The sequence below is a fragment of the Leptonychotes weddellii genome, chromosome 16, assembly GCF_054177405.1.
Source record: "Leptonychotes weddellii isolate Sample4059 chromosome 16, ASM5417740v2, whole genome shotgun sequence".
NCBI lineage: Eukaryota > Metazoa > Chordata > Mammalia > Carnivora > Phocidae > Leptonychotes > Leptonychotes weddellii.
Genome location: NC_138384.1, coordinates 41999357 through 42005618, shown reverse-complemented (window position 1 = coordinate 42005618; position 6262 = coordinate 41999357). Strand labels below are relative to the sequence as shown.

Below are 6262 nucleotides of genomic sequence, written 5' to 3'. Positions count from 1 at the left end.
AAAAAAAAAAAAAAAGGGTGCAGGAAACTGTGAGAGAAAAATCACTCAATTGAAACAGACCCAGAATTGGCAGAATGATGGAATTAGCAGATGAGGGTATTAAATAGCTATTATAGATATATTCAGAATTCTCAAGGATATAAAGAAAAACTGGAATGCAATTAGAGAGAAATATAAAAAAGGAGCAAATAGAACATCTAGAGATTAAATATACAACATCTGAGTGGGGAATTTCACTGGAAGGGATTACATAGATCAGAAACTGCAGCAGAAAAGAACAGAGAATTGGAAGACAGCAATAGAATCTATCCAAATTGAAGCCAGAGAAGGGAAAAAGTGACTGAAAATGAGCACAAAGCCTGAGTGGCCTGAGGAATAATATCAAGTGTCCTTTACCTATGTGATTGGAGTCCCGTAAGGAGAGAAAAGGAAGGGGATAACAGAAAAAAGTATTTTACTTGAAGAAGTAATGGTCAAAACTTTCTCAAATCTGATAAAAATTATAAACTGGCTGATCTAAGAAGCTCAATAAAACCAAAGTAGGATAAACACACATACACACAAAACACACCAAGTTACATTATAATCAATCACTGAAAACCAGTGATAAAGAGTATCTTTTTTTTTTTTCTTTTTTAGAGAGAGAGTACATGAGCTGGGGGGGTGGGCAGAGGGAGAGAAAGAATATTAAGCAGGCTCTGTGCTCAGTGTGGAGCCTGATGCAGGGCAATCCCACAACTCTGAGATCATGACCTGAGCCAAAATCAAGAGTTAGATGCTTAACCGACTGAGCCACCCAGGGGCCCCTAAAGAATATCTTAAAAGCAGCCAGAACTCTCTCTTTCTCTCTCAAATAAATACATAAATCTTAAAAAAAAAGTATACAATGGGCGCCTGGGTGGCACCATCTGGTAAGCATCCGACTTGGTTTTGGCTCAAGTCGTGATCTCAGGGTCATGAGATTGAGCCCCACATCAGGCTCCTCAAGTCTGCTTAAGATTCTCTTCTCCTTCTGCCCCTCCCTCCTGTGCTCTCTTGCTCTCTCTCTCTCTCAAATAAATCTTGAAGAAAAAAAAGTGGGGCACCTGAGTGGCTCAGTCGGTTAAGCATCTGTCTTCAGCTCAGGTCATAACCCCAGGGTCCTGGGATCGAACCCCGCATTGGGCTCCCTGCTTCTCCCTCTCCCTCTGCCTGCCGCTCCCCCTGCTTGTGTGTACTCTCACTCTCTGTCAAAAAATAAATAAAATCTTAAAAAAATAAAATAAAATAAAATATTTAAAATAGCAGCCAGAAGCGCCTGGGTGGCTCAGTCATTAAGCGTCTGCCTTCGGCTCAGGTCATGATCCCAGAGTCCTGGGATCGAGCCCCACATCAGGCTCCCCGCTCGGTGGGAAGCCTGCTTCTCCCTCTGCCACTCCCCCTGCTTGTGTTCCCTCTCTTGCTGTGTCTCTCTCTTCAATAAATAAATAAAATCTTAAAAAAAAAAAAAAAGAAAGTAAAGTAGCAGCCAAAGGGCAGGGAACATACATGAAGGATCAAAATAAGAGTGACAACAGACTTCTTGTCAGAGAGTCAGGAGACCATGCAACAATGTGGTGAAAGGGAAAAACAACCTGTCAATCTTGTATTAAATATCCATCAAAAAGATCCTCCAAAAAAGAAAACACACTAACAAATTTTTCGTACAAACAAAAGCTGGGAGAATTAATTGCCAACAGATCTGCACTTCAAGAAATATGCGGGGTGGGCAGTGCCTGGCTTGCTCAGTTGGAGGAGCGTGTGACTCTCAATCTTGGATTGTGGGTTCTAGCCTCACATTGTGTGTGGAGATTACTTAAAAATAAAATCTCTTTTAAAAAATGAAAGAAATGTTATGGGAAGTTCTTCAGGCAAAAGGCAAATAATACTAAATGGAAATATGGATGCACACAAAGCCATGAAGAACACCAGAAATAGCGGAAGTGTGGGTAAATATAAAAGATATATTCCTCATTTAAAAAATCTCTTTACATTTTGAAAAAAAGATTTTGTTTTTAAGTAACCTCTACACCCAATGTGGGGCTCAAACTCACAACCCTGAGATCAAGAGTTGCATGCTTCACTGACTGAGCCAGTCAGGCACCCCTAAAAAATCTCTTTTAAAAGACGTTTATTGTGATGGGGCGCCTGGGTGGCTCCGTCGGTTAAGCATCTGCCTTCGGCTCAGGTCATGATCTCAGGGTCCTGGGATCAAGTCCCACATTGGGCTCCCTGCTCAGTGGGGATTTTGCTTCTCCCTCTCCTTCTACCCCTCCACTCGTGCTCTGTCTCTCTCTCTCTCAAATAAATAAAATCTTAAAAAAAATAAAAATTAAAGACATTTACTGTTTAAGCAAACACACACACACATATAAACCTCATATGTCGTGGAGTTTGAAAGATAAATAGAAGTAATACATATGATAAGAGTAGCTCAAAGGATGGGAGAGGTGGAATACTGCTGTAAGGATCGTCATCCTTTTTTTTTTAAAGATTTTATTTATTTGACAGAGAGATAGCAAGAGAGGGAACACAAGTAGAGGGAGTGGGAGAGGGAGAAGCAGGCTTCCCGCTGAGCAGGGAGCCCGATGTGGGGCTCGATCCCAGGATGCTGGGATCATCACCTGAGCTGAAGGCAGACACTTAATGACTGAGCCACCCAGGCGCCCCAAGGATCTTCATCTTATGTGAAGTGGTAGAATGTTACTTGAAAGTATTTTGTAACAATTAAAGATGCATATTGTAAACCCAGAGAAAGCAACTACTGAGAAAAAAATTTTTAAAGTATGCTTAATAAGTCAATAGTGGACATGAAACAGAATCCTAAAAATCTCAGTAAGTCCAAAAGAAAGTAGGAAAAGAGGGAAAAGGGAGCCAAAAGAGATGGGACAAATTAAAAACAAGTAACAAGTTGACACATTTAAACCCAATCATAACAGTAACTGCATTAAATGTAAATGATCTCAACCAGGGGTTGGCAAACGATGGCCCAAGGGCCAAATCTGTCTTGCTGTCTCTTTTTGCACAGCCCACAGGCTAACAATGGTTTTCACATTTTTAAACGTTCAAAAAGAAATTGAAAGAAGAACAATACTTCATGACATATGACATATAAGATTCAAATTTTGGTGTCAATGTCCATAAATAAAGTTTTATTGGAACACAGCCACACTCATTCACGTATGTATCATCTCTGGCTGCTGAGTATGGGCAGAGTTGAGTAGTTGTGACAGAGACTGGGTGGCCAGCAGAGCCTAAAATATTTACTATCCGGCCCAATATCGAAAAAGTTTGCCAACCCCTGCTCCAAGGCCTAAGTCTATGCTGCCTATAAGAAACCCACTTTAAGGGCCCCTGGGTGGCTCAGTTGGTTAAGCGACTGCCTTCGGCTCAGGTCATGATCCTGGAGTCCCTGGATCGAGTCCCGCATCGGGCTCCCTGCTCGGCAGGGAGTCTGCTTCTCCCTCTGACCCTACCCTCTCTTGTTCCCTCTCTCTCTCAAATAAATAAAATTTAAAAAAAAAGAAGAAACCCACTTTAAATATAATGATCCAGGTAGGTCAGAAGCGAAGGGTCAGGAAAAGATATGCTATACCAACACTAAGCATAAGAAAGCTGGGGTGGCTTGGGGCGCCTGGGTGGCTCCGTCAGTTAAGCATTTGCCTTCAGCTCAGGTCATGATCCTGGGGTCCTGGGATCGAGCCCTGAGTTGGGCTCCCTGCTCAGCGGGAAGCCTGCTTGAGATTCTCTCTCTGCCCCTCCCTTGACTCACACACACACACACTCTCGCTCTCTCTCTAAAATAAATAAATCTGAAAGCAAGCAAGCAAGCAAGCTGCAGTGGCTATATTAATATCAAATAAAGGTAACTTCAGAGCAGGCATGTTACCAGGAATAAAGAGAGGCATTATATAATGACGAAGGGATCAATTCATCAAGACAACATAACAATCCTAAACATTTACACCCCTAATTACAGAGCTTCAAAATTCATGAAGCAAAAACTGTTAGAACTGAAAAGATTTCTCCACAATTACGAGTAGAGATTTCAACACCCCTCTCCCAATAATTGACAGAACAAGCAGACAGAAAATCAGTATGGACAGAGAAGCCTGGAATAACACCATCAACCTCCTGGCCCTAATTGCCATTTATAACACACTGCACCCACCAACAGCACAGTGGGCATTTACCAGGACAGACCATACGCAGAGCCATAAAACAAGTCTCCATAAATTTCGAAGGATGAAAATCCTACGGAGAATGTTCCGACCACAGTGGAACTAAACAAGAAATCAATAATAGAAAGATCTCTGGAAAATCCCCAAATCCCGGCTCTCTCACTGCCTTGCTGTGTGACCTTGGACTCATCTGTGGCGCAAGTACAACGGCGGGCTGCCCCTTGCAGGGCGCTTGTAAGAGTGTGAGCCACAGCCGGCCCGGAATAAGAGCCGTACGAGTGGATGTGCTCACTGTCTTGGGGACTTGGGAGAAGAGGCACCTGCTGACAGCGCCACGGAGCCCAAGAGCAGCCGCTTGTCTTACCCTGACCCTCTCTGTCCTCCTGCCTGGCAGGTGAGAGTGGCCAGGCTCCCCGCAGACAATACAGATCTGTGGGGCCTGAAGGCGGGGGGGAAGCTGGGAGGGCCTCCCAGACCACCCCCTCCCCGGGTGGATCATCATGAAGACAGCAAGCAGCTAACCTTCGCTGAGTGCACATGCACAGCGCTGAGTTAGGCCCTGGGGTGGGGATGGAGTGGAGGGCAGAGGGATGAACAGACAAAACTATTCAGTGCCTGGTACACAGGCAGGCGCCACCTCGACCCAAAGGGTACAGCGTGGCTGACCGGTGGTGGTGACTGCGGGGGAGGGGGGCGGGCGAGGCCACTCACGGGGACAGAGCGGGGGGACACAGAAGGGGGGGTCTGTCTTGGAAGTAACGATGTATACTCTGTTTTGGACAAGTTGTTTTGGGGATGTCTGTTGGACACGCATGGGGAGGGTCTGGAGGTGAGGACTCGGTCAGTGTCAGTCTCGAAGCACAAGAGGAGCCCCCTGGGAGGTGTTTGAAGAAGACCCTTGGTTAGGCATGCGGCATCCTGCTGGCTCCTGGTGTCAGTGGATGGGGGCAGGTGTCCAGCAATGCAGCCCAGTCTAAACAACAGGGAAAATCCGGTGCATGACTCTCTGAGCCTAACTCCTTGGTACATAAAAACTAACAATGTTTTTGCATGGTTATAACAGAAACCGAAGTTTCTAGAAACGCATCTGTTGTTCAGACTGAGGAACGACTGGATGTTGTGTTGGAAACTTTGCCAAGAACCCTTCACCGTTTGGAACTCAGGTCTCCAATGGCAGCTGTGCTCACGGTTTCTGAATCACCAGACCAAGACTCTTGGAAAAGTTGTATTAGGAAATCGCCACGCTCATGGTGATTTGTATTTGTACCAACACATTCATTTACCAACCATTTTAAAGTGTCAAGTCTCAGGTGTAGACACAATTCTTTTAAATGGTTTCACTTCTCCCCATTCCCGATGTACCTGTTATAAGTCAGTGCAGCTCTCTGACTCCTGCTTTCTGTCGTTCGAGATAGCCCCTCCCAAGTGTTGATGCATTGCTATCCTATTATTCTACCATAGATCACTTCCCTTTGTCTCCCTTGTATTGCAATCAGGGCATGTTACCGATTTGTTTTAAATCATGTGTAGGCAGGTGTGTAAGTAGATATATTATCCTTGAATTTCATCAGGGTGGGAAAGCAGATGTTAGAAAATATTTGTCGCAAAACATTTGTCGTAAAACAAAGGCGCTGGGTCTGCAGGCACTGACACATCACCCGTGTGGAGGGAGGAGCTCAGGTGAGAGATGGCAAAGGGCAGTCACCCCCTGGTGCAAGGAAACAGGGTCCAAAGAGGAAGGAGGGAACCAGAAGGCCACAAGAGCCTGGAAGCGAGGAGTTTCTAGAAGGAGGGTAGCTAAGTCCATGTATTGGACGCATCAGTAAAGGGGTCCCCAGTGACCCGGGTGGAGCCGGGGAGGGGGAGGAGGAGCCAGGCTAAGGACTAGATCTGAGGTTGCCAGGAGGACTCGGAGGACAGGACGACCTGAGGAGGAGTTGAGGACGATGGCAAAAGAGTGGCTGAAGGCATGGCCTAGGAGCCTACCTGAGGTGGACGGACTGGAAAGCAGGCAGGTTTCAGAGAGCAGGAAAAAGGGTGGTGCAAGGAGTATGAGAGTGGCC

General features: G+C 45.5%; 1 protein-coding gene across 4 annotated transcripts in view; it reads right to left on the bottom strand.

Annotated features, from left to right (window-relative positions):
• The window catches only part of GRIK5 (glutamate ionotropic receptor kainate type subunit 5), a 53309-nt gene that overhangs the window by 9874 nt on the left and 37173 nt on the right, over nucleotides 1-6262 (bottom strand). The window lies entirely within an intron of this gene.